The sequence below is a fragment of the Tiliqua scincoides genome, chromosome 2 (genome assembly GCF_035046505.1).
Source record: "Tiliqua scincoides isolate rTilSci1 chromosome 2, rTilSci1.hap2, whole genome shotgun sequence".
Taxonomy (NCBI): Eukaryota; Metazoa; Chordata; class Lepidosauria; order Squamata; family Scincidae; genus Tiliqua; species Tiliqua scincoides.
Genome location: NC_089822.1, coordinates 17,619,302 through 17,635,253, shown reverse-complemented (window position 1 = coordinate 17,635,253; position 15,952 = coordinate 17,619,302). Strand labels below are relative to the sequence as shown.

The 15,952-nt window shown below is 43.8% G+C and overlaps 1 pseudogene; it reads right to left on the bottom strand.

The window, feature by feature from the left end:
* Window positions 1–14,692: 14,692 nt before the first annotated feature.
* On the bottom strand, window positions 14,693–14,810 carry LOC136643045 (5S ribosomal RNA; annotated as a pseudogene).
* Between the last annotated feature and the right edge of the window lie 1,142 nt (window positions 14,811–15,952).

Genomic DNA, 15,952 nt, shown 5'->3' with positions numbered 1-15,952 from the left:
GGAAGAAAGAGGGAAACCTTATAGGGAGAAGGGGATGCATAATGGCGCAAATGGAGGAAGGGAGAATGGAGGGGGAGGAGTGCCTAGGAAAATCAGGAGGTATTACTCCAGAGAGCAGGTGCTGACAAACTAGGAGTTATGTGCTAGCAGGAGGGGGAGAAAGAAAGAAAGAAAGAAAGAAAGAAAGAAAGAAAGAAAGAAATGTTTTTTGGGTTCCCTCAACCCAGTAGTTTGAGCAGTTGCAATGACAGGTACCCCACCTTACTGGAGGCCTGGGGCTAATCCCTAGACCAGCTACTTTCAACCAGTGTGCCATGGAAAATTGATGTGCTGTGAGTGGTCAACAGGTGTGCTACAGGAGTTTGGGGGGGGTCATTTGTTAGTAGGGCTATTGGGGGGTGTGAGCCCCCCACCAGCAGAGCGGCGTGCCGTGTCAATTGTCCAAAAACTGATGGTGCGCCTTGACAATTTTAGCACCTTGTCAGTGTGCCATGAGATGAGAAACGTTGAAAATCGCTGCTCTAGGCCTTCTCCCCTTAAACAGTAAAAGATAAACCAAGAACTTCTAGACTCCCCTGCACTCACTACACTCACACCAAAGGAGGAAGGAGTAACACATTAAGTGTGTTGTTGATTTGACTGTATGTGAAACACAGAAGATAGGGGCTTTAAGGAGCCAATGGTCAAGAGGCCAAAGGCCAGCGTTATGTATCCAGACTTGGGTTGTTGCCAAAACACTGTGCTCTCTGGGTTCAAAGGTGGGGGGGAGAGGCAAAAGCATTTCTGATTGGTACAGTGGCATCACTAGGGTTCACGTCACCCAGTGAGGGATGCCAGAGTGTCACCCCCCATGCAGTGAGCGGGGCAACACCCCAGGTGGTGGGTGTGGTGATGAACCATCACTCCGCCCCCACTGGTTTTTTGGCTGTACCTTTTGATAGAACAAAGATAGAACATATTCTGCATGAAATTACGCATTGATTGATATATAACATGTTGGTATTATTCCTCCAGACTGTGATTTTAGTGATTTTGGTCAAAAGTGGTGTCACACCCCTCTCCTGGGTGTCAACTTACTAACACCTTATTGCAGCAGTTCTCAAACTTTTAACACTGGGACCCACTTTTTAGAATGACAATCTGTCCAAGACCCACCAGAAGTGATGTCATGGTGGAAGTGACATCATCAGGCAAATTAAAATAAATACATAAATAATTAAAGTAAAACAAAAAATTAAATAAGCAGAATGATGGACTGCATATATGGCAGTGGTCAGAGTACAACAAAGAGGCTCTTAATGAGGCAACCAGGTCTCCCATAGCCTGCAGCAGAGTGTCTGTTTACACAACAAAGAAACTGTTAATGCAAAGAAGAGGCAATTGGTCCCCAGTTGCTTGTGCAGCCAGTGAGTGTCTGTTTACACAACAAAGGCACTAGACTTGGACCAAATGTTTGCTTAACAACCTAATCACATAACAACAGGGATCAGAGAACATATCCCCATCATTAAGTGGCACACACCTGTAGTTCAACCACACCAAAATCCCTTTTATTTGACTTAAAAATTGAAACTGAATACTATTTGGTGCAGCCTAATTTTTATTTTGGTTCCTCAAATGTGCCCACTTGGAATCAGCAAGAGATTATCCCCCCCCCCCATTCCCCTCCTGTACAGTTAGTGAGAAAAAGCAGTGTACACCTTGATGTGGAACACAATAGTTCACATGTGTGCATGTGACAGACCAATGCTCCAGCTAACTATGAAGCACATAAATGCTGGAATGAAACAATGCAAGTTCTAGGCAGCAAAGCCAGCCCTGGTCCACCAAGTGAATTTCCTCTGCAGCCTGCCTGCAATAACACCCCCCTCCAAAATCAGTAAGGTTTTCAGCCCTACCCAGTGCCCAGATCAATTTAAGAACTTCTGTTTAAACCAGACCACTGTCAGGATCCACCTGGCTTCGCAAGTCTCAAAAAGGTTCACCTTATCAGATGAAGCCTCTGTTTTGATCCTTTTTAGTGGGGGAAGGGAGGCTGCCTTCTGGAGCATTTGTTGAGCTCCTGTTCCATCAGATCAGGACCATTCTGGTGGCTTCACATTCCCCTTTGCCTGGCCTGACCACCAGCCAAGGCATGTCTGATTACTTGCGAGTAAACGCGACCGTGAGGCTTAGTTTCACTTTCCATAGGGCTCAATACATGCATCTGCATGGAAGGAGGGACTACCTTCTCAGGTTTCTTTGGAGGCTGCATTCATTGGATCAGGACCATTCCAGTGTCGTTGGATTCCTCTCAGCCTACCCTTTCTGAAGGACTAAGGCAAGTTCGCCTACTCGCGAGTAAATGCGCGATACAGCTCAATTTCACTTTCCATAGGGCTCCATGCATTTTTTGTTCTCTGGTTTTGTGGCCATAACTTTTGATAGAAAGGAGATATTTCACTCTGGTTTTTTGCATTGCATTCTGCTGGACATTCCACATTAACAGTATATAACATGACAATATTAGTCCTAACCACCGTGATTTTAGCATGTCACCCGCCCCATTGCGTGTTACCCCCCTTCCCCCCCGTGTGCATCACCAGGTGTGGCCCGCACCCCCTGCACCCCCTAGCAACTGCACTGGATTGGCAAAACCAGGAGTGCTAGGCAGTAGCCATAGCTAGTTTCAGGTGTAGGAAAAGGAATGCAAACAGTCAGTCCTAACTAGCATAGAGGCAATTGTAGAGTGAGCTTATCAAGGACTGCTCTTTTGTTTCTTGTTGGCCCTTGATGGTCCATTCCTGGTTCAAGAGGAGCGCCTCTATTGTCCTATCCCCTACAGAAGTTGTGGCAGCCTCCCTGATTGCTCAGAAGGCCTGTGCCTTAATTACCACCCCACTCTTGATTGAACTGACAATGAAGTTGGTAAGGGAAGCCAAGGTTGAATACTTCTCTTTGGTGTTCACTAATAACTTTGTTTACTTCCATGTTAGGAAGCTCTCAGAATGTGGCTTGATTTATGGGTTTAAATTTGCTGGCCAAGAAAGGTGTGGTTGTCCATTGATGTTCACAAAAATAAAGACAAGGTTTATCCTAAGCCAACCAGATAGAAGTGGAGGATTCTCTGAAGAACCAAAATTTGCCCATTTCCCTAAGGCCTGTGAGACCTGATGCTGTCATAGTAGCAGCCCAAGCTAACTACCATGAGACTTGTCTGGGTCATGCTCACTTGGCATGAAACCGGCACCATGTACATATGTATATAAAACATGTCAGGCAACAGCTGCCTCTGTCTCTCAGCTGGGCTCTTGACAAGAGCAGCAAAGACCAGCAGTTGCTTTGTTTAACAGGAGGGAGGCATGTGTGGTGGAGGTGGGAGTGGGTGAGAGGAGAGCAGGGGCTGCTCATGATTATACTGCAACTGGGTTGTGTTGGTGTGCCAGGCCTGCAAGCTGTAGTTTGGGGATGCACATTCTAAGGCTTCTTTGGATATGAATGTGGCTGATTTCATGCTTGCTTACAGGCCACTAATGGAATGCCTGAAGTCTTCCCCCATATGGGGTTGCTGTCATGTTATGATTGGCAACCATGCAGGCAATGGGAGATATCATGTACAGTAGCACTGATAGGAAAAAGTGCTTCATCCACCATTGAAAAGGCAGTGTATAGCATCATCGACTGAGCACTTTATTCCTTTAGGGCAGTGATTTCCAAACTTTTTAGCACCAGGACCTACTTTTTAAAATGATACTCTAGTCTATCAGGAAACACATAGATTTACCAGACTTTTAAAAAAGAGATCTAGAAATATTGATTGATTGATTGATTGATTGATTGATTGATTGATTGATTGATTGATAATGATCAGAAAAGAAGACCCTCAGATTTATCTATTTACAGATGCTTGCAAACTGCAGGAGCTCAGCACCTTGCAGGGCAGTTAGCCGCTATCTTGCAAACTGCAGGAGCTGAGCTCTTTGCAGGGTAATTAGCAGTTACAGTATCTGATTTTTCAATAGCCTCAGGGCTTGAGGCAATTAATCTGATCTTTCCAACACCCTTTGGTGACCCACCAAAATCTGGCCACGACCCACCAGTGGGTCCTGACCCACAGTTTGGGAATCACTGCTTTAGGGATATAGAAAGGGATAACAAGTTCCCAATCAACTGAGATCCCAAACATTGTGACTGTTTTATTTTATTTGGACTTTCCTCTTTGTTTGCCCATGTTTCTTTCCAGTTTTTATTTCCAGTTCGAAATACTTGCATCTATAGAGCTAATTTCTGTAAATATTGCCACCATGTACGTATTTTAGATCACATTATTTTTTATCCCAAACATTGATTTCTATTTGCGCAGCACAAAATAAACTATTAGCCTGGGTCATGTATCAGTCTTAACATTTGCTTTAATGCCATGCTTACATGAAAGTGCATCATACTTGCCAAATGGTCCATTAGAAGCCGATGTCATTGGACTGGGAGATGCCAATGATAAAATAACTGCCTTTCCTAGCAGATGGTGCTAAATTGATGCAAGAGGGAAACCCATGAACGAAATCTATAGCCTGGGAACTTGGTTTCTAAGCAACAGGAAAAATCATGAGAAGTGGTCCAGTCAAAGTTAAGAGCTCTAAGTCCGATTGATTTCAATTCACCAACTAAAATCAGTGGAGCTTATGTGTTTAACTGGCTCTTACTTGTGATCATATGTCAAGGGTGAAGTTTGTCAGCCCATATTTCCTGTGGCCATATTTCACAGATGTGGCCTACATGAATTTCAGTGGGTGATTTAGGCATGGCACGTGTGCACACACACAGTTCAAGCAATGAACTAATATGCTGTGCTGGGGGGCTGGCTTTAGGATTGACAGAATGACCGGTGTAGCAACTTCCAGTGAACCCCTCCTGTTTGGGGTGACCTTGTCCTCTTACAGTGGTGATGGATGCAAAGCGACATGGGACACAGCAGAACAGTGTTTCTCAAACTGTGGGTTGGGACCCACTAGGTGGGTTGCGAACCAATTTCAGGTGGGTCCCCATTCATTTCAATATTTTATTTTTAATATATTTGATTTGATTAGATTTGATATCATGCTGCCATGATATGTGACTGCATTTGGGGAAATGTTTCAGATTTGTACTTTTTAACAAGCTCCTATGTATCTGCTTTTAACAATGATAGTCAACGGGACTTACTCCTGAGTAAGTGTGGTTAGGATTACAGCCTAGGATTGTTAAGAATTGTCCTGCTCAGTGATGTCACTTCTGGTCATGACATCACTTCTGGTGGGTCCTGACAGATTGTTATTCTAAAAAGTGGGCCCCGGTGCTAAAAGTGTGAGAACCACTGCAGTTGAAGAAAAGCATGGTGGGTAACATTTGGCTAAAAAACTGTTGATACTGCCAGCCCACTGGTGAAAGAAACCCATCTCCACTGCTATGGTAAGTGGGGGGGGGCAAATTTGTTGCCATTGGTTGTTGACTGGTCCAGTAGCATAGCTAATGATTATGTAACCCAGTGCCAAGTTCAAAGTGTTGCCCTGGAAGTGATATCACAACCGGAAGTGGCATCACACTCGGGTTTTTAAAAAAGTGAAAATTGGGTGGAACCCACCTCCTCCCCCCAGCAGCCCACCACCGACTTGCTCTGCTGTCTCCCCCCCCCCAGTCAGTGGCATAGCTAAGGCATATATCAGCTACCTGGGGTCAAAGAAGATTTTGTAGCCCCTCTGCATGACAAAATTAAATTTAATTAAGTAAGTAAATAAAAAGTTATTGGTTCCATGCTGTATCATAATAACATCTCATTGGCACTCAGAACAATTAGACTCATAGCTCAGTTTGGAGTTAAGCAAATACACTTTTTGTTCCATAAGGCAGTTGTGTTTTCATTTTCTGGTTAATTGGCCATACCTTTTGATAGAATATAGATATTCCAGTGCAGTTTGTTGCATTACATTCTGCATTAAATTACCTTTCCAGTGATATATAACATGATGGTATTATTAATACATACCAAGATTTTCACAATTTTGGTCACTAGTGTCAAGCTCAGCTTGTTGCCCCCCTAAAGCTTGATGCCCTGTGCAACCGCTACCCCCTGCACCCCCTTAGCTATGCCATTGGGCTGGTCCCTGTCCCTTCTAAGGGGCATGCACCATCAGTGTCCTCCCAAAGTGCTGAGCCTTTGTGGGTGCAGTGATGCCTTTTGTATCACCATTACACCTCTGGAGCATGCTTCCAGAGGATTTCTGATCAGTCCTTTCCGTGGAGCAGTTTCAACGAGGCTTTAGAATATTTCTATTTCACCAAGCTTTTGAGGGGTGAGGGTAGGGGCTTAATGTTGTGTTATATATGTATCTTATATTTTTATGCATTTTTATAATTTATATATGTTACCCTGCACATGCCTGATCTCGGAAGCTAAGCAGAGTCAGGCCTGGTTAGTACTTGGAGACCACCTGGGAATACCGGGTGCTGTAGGCTTATATCATAGTCTTTCGAGACTGAAGGTTGCCAACCACCATATATATTTTGATGATGTTGTGAGCCTGGATGGCCAGTTGGCGGCTGTGTTTGTCAAGCTGCAGCTGGTGCATCAGCTGTGTCCATACCTGAGTCAATCGGATCTAGCTACTTGGGGTGGCAGTAGGGGCTGCTTGAGTGCCCTTTGGGCAGAAAGGCAGGATATAAATTGAATGAATGAATAACTGATGACTGTTATATAGTGGGTCCATGAGATTAAAGGAAGGCATAGAGATAACAGCTCAATACGTTTATTCCATCTTCAGAACAGGACCTGGCAATGAATCTGAATGAATCTGACACAAGGCAAACACCCCTGGCTTTTATATCCTTTAGCTCCGCCCAGACTTCCCATGACTGGTGCAGTTGAAACATTAAATAGAGGTCCAATCGGATGGTAGGATTTCTATCCCGCACCCGATTCGCCAGCAATAAGTCTGAGCCAATCAGTTATGCAGGATTTCGATCCTGCATAACTTGCATACATAACAATGACCGTTTGGCATAATGAGAATTCTGTTTTCCCCTTTTGAGCTGGACTGTTCTGCCAAGAATGGAATGTTGACAGTGGTACTTCTGCTGCATTCAGCAGAGATGAGGTGCCAGTTGTGTCTCTTTGGGACATAGGGGGTTGTAATTTGATTTGCAAAGGGTAGCCAGATGTCATAACCACAAAAAAGGACAAGGCCCCCCAAAATATAGGACATCCAAGAAAAATATAGAATATGACAAAATCAATGCTAAAAATACTTGTATATCGATTTCATGTGATCAATTTAAACACTATATTACATATTATTAAATTTGAAACTCTAGTACATGTAATTTATTACATGTAATTTATTAATTACAAGAAGATTACGCGCTGCCTGCAGGGGCCTGCTCACAGAGAGAAAGAGGATATTTTTCTCCTCTAGGAGAAGGAGCAGGTCCGCAGCTTGGGGGTTCTCCTGGATCCACAGCTGCTCCTGGATTCCCAGGTAGCGGCGGTGGCCAGGGGAGCCTTCGCTCAGCTTCGGCTGATTCGCCAGCTGCGACCGTACCTGAGCTGCGCGGACTTGGCCACAGTAACCCATGCTCTAGTGGCATCTAGATTAGATTATTGCAATGCGCTCTACGTGGGGCTGCCTTTGAAGATGGTCCGGAAATTACAATTAGTACAGAACGCGGCTGCTCGTGTGGTGGCTGGAGCACATTGGTTTGACTCTGTCGAGCCGTTGCTTCGGCGGCTACACTGGCTGCCAGTTCGGTTCCGGGCCCAATTCAAGGTGCTAGTTTTAACTTTTAAAGCCCTTTACGGCTCAGGTCCGGGGTATTTGAGGGACCGCCTTCTTCCTTACAATCCTGCCTGGGCTCTTAGATCATCTGGGGGGGGGCCCTTTTGACTGTGCCGCTACCAAGAGATGTGAGAGGGGCGGCGGCCAGGAAGAGGGCCTTCTCAGTGGTGGCCCCCGAACTTTGGAATACCCTCCCCTTAGAATTGAGAACTGCTCCCTCTTTGTTAACATTTCAGCGTGGACTGAAGACTTTTATTTCAAAAAGCTTTTAATTGTTGACAGGCTGGCTGGCTTTCTTGCTTTTTTATATGAGAATCCATGGGGTTTGTTTTTAGATTTTTAATAATAATAATAATAATAATAATAATAATAATAATAATAATAATAATAATAATAATAATATTTATGTTCTTTTCCTGGACACCAGGCTAAAAAAGAGAATATGTCCTGGAAAAAGAGGACATCTGGTCATCCTGGATTTGCACCAAATTAGCCATACTGATATAGGCTTTCCCAGGACCTAGGCATGTCATGTGACCATTGCCTAGGCACCTTGGTCTTTGTCTCAAGTCCAATTTATCTTCATTTTCAGAGACTAGACATGTTTCCAATCTGTGAGTCATCAGTTCCTGAAAAATCTTCAAAGATGGGATCGAACCCATATGTGTTGTGTGATGCTTTGAACATGTATTGCAACATTCACAAGATGACATCCAAAGTGTCTGCACATTCAGTGAAAAACAAGAATTCATTTTGACTTCAAGTGAAATCCACCCTTACTTGTTTAGGCTCATTTCCCATAAGCAACTGGCATTGATCTGAATATGGTTGCATGAATCTGAAACAGTTGTAGGCTTCTACAGTACAATCCCAGCCCTCATCTCAAGACGCATTAACTGCTCTACCATAAAGCCGCTGAAAGTAGGTTGAATGGTGGTGTGCTTTCTATGGGTTGTGCTGTGAATTTGTTGCATGATGCAATGACACCTAACAAATTTGTTCTCAACTACCTCTGAGAGTAGAACTAGATCAGATGGGTACAAACATCAAGGAAGGAGATTCCAGCTGGACATCAGGAAGAAATTCTTGATGGTGAGGGAGGCTCGGCAGTGGAACAGTTTGCCATGGCTGTTCCCTCCCTGGAGATCTTCAAGCAGATGTTTGACTAGTACCTGGTGGAGATGTTCTTCTAAGATTTCCTGCTATAGGCAGAGGATTGCATTAGATGAACTTGTGGGTACCTTCCAACTCTATGATTCTAACCTCTGCAATTCATATTGAATGTAGCATAAATCTGCTCAACCTACTTTCGCAACACATCCATTTGGTTGTATCTATATAAAGCGTGTGATTTTTCCCCCCCCACTTCAGATTTTGTTGCTGATTGACGTTTGTTGCCTTAGTGACGAAACAGAAGTATCCACAACAGTATAGGAAATATTAGAAGACTGGATTGATGCCAAATTTAATGGAAGTTGTCTCATGGCTAAGAAAGTAGGGTCTGCCAGTGCAGGGAGGAGCCAAATGCAATGGAAACATTCTGAAATTTTGCATGCAAATGACTTTTTTGCTCTTGGTGGTTTGGAAGCTACTATATGGAGTCTGTTCATTCAGAGGGCTGATGTTCTGGAGAGCGTTGTGTTTATGGGTCCTTCCCATTATTGTTTGTTTTACTGTGGTCCAAGGCATTTGATCACCATTCTCAGAACAATATAGCTTGGTGATTTGACAATATATAGTCAAATGTAGTTTGACAATATAGCTTGGTGATTTGCATTGGTGGAATGCGAGTGCTTCCCAGATATAGTTCTTGGCAGAATCAGACTAGGCAGGACTAATAGGGCTTCAGGTGATTGTGGTTGTGTGATGCCATCTTAGGGACACTACATGATGCCTCCTGCAATCAAGAATAGCCTCAAAGATATCAGGCTATCTTTGTAAACAGACTGGGGAACAGATGTATTTATAAGCAACAATTTTGATGTGCCAAAAAAGCCATCATGCTGGTGTAGAGAATAATTTAATGTTCTACCATCTGTCTGAAAGGTTAATAATAAAATATGCCTATATGGAATGAAAGCAGCCAAGTCTCATTCATCATGTGCAATACTAGAACATTCTGTTTTCTCCTTAAAATCAGAATTTGCCAGCTTGACTTTTCCCCCTGAAATCTAGTCAGTTACATTTAATGGGTTGGGAAATCAAGTTTAGTAGGGTTTTGTATTCTCCCTGTTTGACATATAATGCAATAATGAGACATAATAGTAGACCAGGTCGCTTGACAAGGATCTGTAGGTTGATATATTGTGTAATGATATCTCTTGGCATGGTGTAAAATTCAGGAAACTCAAAAAGCTGTCATAAAGTTGTTGTGCTGAACACCCTTGAAGCTGCAATCATTTAATTCAGCCGTGAAATGAACGTGCGGTTTTGTGAGTAGGCAGTTTTTATTCAGTTACACATTTGAATATTTGGCCTTAAGGTAATCTAATCTACGTTTGAATCTGAACACTCCAAATTTATTTGCTGCCTTGTGAATCTAAGCCAATGAAGCTTTCATTTGGAAATCCTCTAAAAGTGTGGGTTTTTTTTGGGGGGGGGGGGTTGGATTATCACTTAAAATTGTCATCTAATCTCTTTGTTTTCAAAAGGCTTTGGAAAAACATAGTTGCTGGGAAGTTCCCATTCATTTATTACAACTGAATTCTGTCTTTCTTCCAACTAGAACTCAAGGTGGCATATGTGGAGTTCTCAGGTGTTTCCTCAGGCTCAGTTTTGGGTCAGATTGCAGCTTGAGAAGAATGACCAGTCGGTATCTGGTGATAAAAAGAAGGTGAAACTGCTCAACTCCTACTTTGCGTCTGTCCTCTCTCAGGAGGATTGTGCAAATGTGGATGTTGGATCCTGTAAAATCCTGACTCTTTTTTTAAATGAAGTATCAACCTGAACTCAAAGCTTGTATCAAATCAAGATCTTCCTTATGCCACAACTTCAGAAAAGAAACACAACAGAGAAGAAGTCAGTGGCCTCTGACATATAGTCACAAGAGGGTAATAAGGAAGTTCTTAATCCAAAACAAGAATTTGACTAGTCTGTGTTTACTAGGTCACAGATTCTATTAGGTCACAGAACTATTAGGTCACAGATTCCAAATAGTAACACTTTAGAAAATAGCCTTCTTTTCTTTTTGGAAGTATTCCTAACAGACTCATATTCAAATGCATTGGAGTCTTGATGGACTGTGATTATGTAAGCCATGTGTTATTTAACTATTCATCCTTTCTTTGCTTTGATAAGGACATAAGAAGAGCCCTGTTGGATCAGGCCCAAGGCCCATCTAGTCCAGCTTCCTGTATCTCACAGCAGCCCATCAGATGCCTCAGCACACAAGACAAGACGATACCTGTATCCTATTGCCGTTCCCTTGCAGTTGGCATTTAGAGATAACCTACTTATTATTATTATTATTAACAGTATTTAAATACTTCTAATCTACGTATTAATCTAATCTAAGTACTTCCAATCTAAAAACAGGAGGTTGCATATGCCCTTCATGGCTTACAACCTATGATGGACATTTCCCCCACAAACCTGTACAAACCTTTTAATGGCATCTAGGCCAGGTGCCATCATCACATCCTGTGGCAGGGAGTTCCACAGATGAATGTTGTGGTGGGTAAAGAAATATTCTTTTGTCTGTTTTAACTCAATTTTAGGGGCTGTCCCCTGGAGCTGGTGTGAGAGGGAAAAGAACATCCCACTATCCACTCGATCCATCCCCTGCATAATTTTGTACGTCTAAATCATGTCCTCCCTTCAGTCGTATTCAAAGGGGGAGCACAGAACTAAGTTTTTCAGGTGCCTCAGCGCATGTAAATGGCCCCTTCCCCTCACGTTCAGAGGCATTCCAGGTGAGGAGAGCAAAGCAGAGGTGTCTCCTCTGCTTTGCTCTCGCTGCCTGGAATGACCCAGAAGGCGAGGGGGAGGGGCGGCTTACACAGTGCATTGAGGCACCTGAAAAGCATAGCGCTGTGCCCTTCTCAGGGAATGGTACTGCCCCCCTTTTTCTCTAGACTTTCGAAACCCAAATGTTTTAGCCTTTCCTCATAAGGAAGGTGCCTTTGCCCAGTAATCATTTTGGTCACTCTTTTCTACAGGTTTTCCAGTTGCACTATATCTTTTTTGAGATATGTTGCCCAGAACTGTACAAAATTTAATTATTTTAACTGTCACATTCATGACAAGGAGCATACAGGAGTCCACCATTTTACCCGCATCGTAACCCTTTGTCCACACACCCAAAGCACCCAACAAGGTGGGCAGCCCAACCTATCCCCTGTGACGCTGCCAGGTGCAGTGGTGCCAAAATCGCTACTGCTGTATCCAGCAGCACTGCTGGGGCCACTGCAGGTCTCCTCAAGTGAAGGGGACTTTCTTCCTCTTTCCCTATGGAATGTTCCAAGCCCCGCAATGAAGGTCTCAATCTGCGACAGCTATTTTGCCAGTACAGACTTGAGAACCTCCGTGTTGGGCTTCAAAACCCAACATGGAGGATAGGATATAGTGGTGCAATCCACTCACCCAACCCAACTGCAGCCTTTTTTTGGGGGGGGAGGATTAGGTGTTAGAGGTATCCAAGACCTCCTGCTACCTGAGGTGGTGTGTCAAATGCTACTCCCTTACCAGGTGACATTCCAGCCTTTGCCTCTTAACACTCTAGCCAAGGCTCTCCAAAACCTGTGTTTTCCAAACAGAACAGGTCATAGGGACGTCCTGTGGCACAACCTTCTGGGTCACTTGGCAACAGACACGATTGCTCAGAGCATCTCCGTGACCTGTTCTGTTTGAAAAACATGCGGCACCATGGCTGAACCGTAAGCTCCGCTCAGGATGGGGAAGGCTTTTTTTTTTGAGACACAGCAGTTTCCAGCCTACTGCTCTGCTCTCAATCACACTCTGTTTTGACTCTCTCTTCTCTTTCCAAATGAGAATTGAACTTATAGTAGGAGGATCAGTGAATGCAAGCTAGTGAACACAAGTGGGCACCCCTGCCATTCTACTGGCTGAGGCAACTGATTCATTTGGCTGCATGGATGAGCTGGCCTTGGAGGTATATGCTCTCAGTAAATAAGGTATGCATGTATCTGGTTGGTTTTCATTACAACAATGCTCATATTCTTATACTGGCAAATCTAATCATTCCAAAGAGATCTGGCACACCCAGATAGTTGTCATGCTTCAGAGATATATTAATTAATACCTCAAGCACATTAGTCTGAGCATGGTATTCCATGGATCAAATCTTTTCTACTGCTGACGAAAGCAGTCATAAATACCGTTTATTCTCTGCCTTTGACATTTGATGTTATCAAAGCGCCTGAGTGTTCAGTGGAAAAGATGGGTAAGTTGGTTATTAACTCAGTGCTTTTTGACATGAGTACAAGGGATATTTATAGCTGTTCTGGGATCTGAGCTCTAGGTATTCTGGATACTGTAGCTAGCCTGCCTGGCTTCATGTCTATTCTTCAGGATGAAGGGAGGCATAGAGCAGAAAGGAAGGCTTGAGACTCTGGGCACTCTCTGTGGCTGAAAAACATGTGCTGCCTGAGGATAGAAAAGAGAAGACTTTATTCCCCAACCATTTTCTACCTAGGTTTACCTCCCCCTGTTGGGACAGGTGCAACAGTGCGCCCTTGCTGTATACCCCAACAATTTATAGCTGTTTTCGGACCTCTGTAGGAACTCTTATATGTGGTCTCAACTCTGTCATTTACCTGGGATGCAATCTAGGGAATTCTAGGGATTCAGTTACGTGCACTTAACTGTGCACTTTGCCCTGATCAGGGCTTAAATGGTTGGAAACCTTCAGTCTCGAAAGACTATGGTATAAGCCTACAGCACCTGGTATTCCCAGGCGGTCTCCCATCCAAGTACTAACCAGGCCTGACCCTGCTTAGCGGCTTAGGTTTAATTATAAATAGCAAGTGGGGGTGTTGGAAGTGAGGAAAGGTGCAAGCATCGCAAGCATCACTGCACAAGCATCCTGAACCCAAAGGGCAAATCTAATCACTGGATAGTGAGCTAGCCAGCTAGGATGTCAGAGTTTCCAAGACAACTCTCTTTGGTATGCAGATTGCTAATCTCAGCATATCTTTCCTCCCTTCCTTTTCCTTCTGTCCCCCAGTGTTCCCTTCAGCTAGCTGGCAAGCATGTATGACCTCTCTCTCTCTCTCTCTCCCCCCCCTCCAAGTCCGGAGTTCACAAAAATAAAGTATTTTCCTTCATTATGACCACAGAAGTCTCCCAAAGCCCAGCTGTGTCGACCAGCTATGCTAACAGGGGGAATCCATGTCATGAGACAAAACCATGGTGGTGAGGTAGTGGTAGTTTGCTCTGCCATGATTTTGATCCTGATTACAGTGATGTTGCTATCTAGATATATTCACAGGTATAAGGTGTATTCACATATTCATCAGTATTCTTTTTGTGCAGTGCTTTTGTGAGGCAACCTTTTAGTGAGGCAAAGCTTTCACATTTAAAAATTACACAAAAATAATTTTGTTACTACTATATGTATCACCATCATCATCATTATTATCATCATCACAGAACTGTCCTCTACAATGAGGTAAACCAACGGTTCAGGCACATTGCACACAAAACATTCAGGAGTTGGACTTTGTATTGGGGGGCAAAAGTACTGGTGGGAGAGGTAACACTCCAACCAATCTTTCAATCTATTAGATCTCACTGGCTCTCAAAAACAATATGCAGGTGGTGCCTTGGTATCCACGAGGGATCCGTTCTTGGATTCCCCATGGATACCAAAAACCGTGGATAACGAAATTGCAGTTTCAGCACCTTTGGTTGGTTGGCAAACTTCAGTCTCGAAAGACTATGGAATAAGCCCACAGCACCCGGTATTCCCAGGCGGTCTCCCATCCAAGTACTAACCAGGCCTGACCCTGCTTAGCTTCCGAGATCAGACGAGATTGGGCATGTGCAGGGAAACAGGAAGTGATGTTTTAATGCCTTTTCAGGCATTCTGAGACCCGGGGAGGATTTCCCCAGGCCTCAGAATGCCTTTAAAGGCACTAAAATGTCACTTCTGGTTTCCTGAGAAAAACTGGAAGTCTTTTTTTTTTTTTCTGTAACGGCCATTCTGAAGCCCATAGAGGCTGCGAGCAGACACACACATGGCCTCTGCAGACTTCAGAAAGCTCTCTGGAGATGACAGCTCTGGTCTCTTTCAGAGGGTTCAGGTTGGGCCAAGTCTGGCTCAGAGTGTGTCCGGGGGGACCTGCATTGATCCAGATCCACAGATATAAAACCCGCATATAAACAGACTCAACCTGTAAGTAATTGGAGTACACTGGCAACAAATGGTTATTCTTCTATATCATGTTTAGCCTTTTTTCTCTTTATGAACGTCAGGCATTTGGATTGCAGTCCCTTTCCCACTGAAATCAATGCAAACTTTGCAATGGTTGTAACAGAGCTAGACGGCATTCCCTGGAGATTCTGCTGAGCGATGCATTTTGAGCGCCAGTCCCTGAGTCAACGCTAAGAGTTCCTTGCTAGAGGAAGCCAAAGCGACAGCTCGGCTCTCCAACAAGATTCTGTAACAGTAAATTCTCAAGGTGATAAAAGCATGATTCAAAGAGCCTGCATTTCGAGTGCTTAGTCATATTCTGCAAGTGGTTAAATCAAGGAATCTGGCAATGGTTCAGAAATGAGCTTTCAAAGAAATATGTGATTCAGGGATGATGCAAACACAGTATTTCTGAAATCATGACCGAGTGCACCATTTAGTTTCAGTGACAGTCAAGGCTGGAGAGTCAACATATCTCAAAAAGTTGGAGGGACTGGGGAAATATCCAAATATTTCTAGGAAAAGGTATATACTATTATTTGTCTCTCAGTACCAAACTCGATTACTCGTGGAAAATGAAGAAAACGGGAGACATTTTAAAGAATAAAGGAGTTGTGTATGGGAGAATCCCAATCCTATCTAAGGTCTCTGCTGGTGGAAAATGTGCTTTGCCATTGCAGGCTGCTACAAAAGTGCCATAAAGTGCTTTGTGGCAGTGTAGGGAGCCCGTTCATTGGCAGAAAGGGCAGAAAGAGCCTTTCCATGTGCACCAGCAGAGTGACGGAAGCCCACC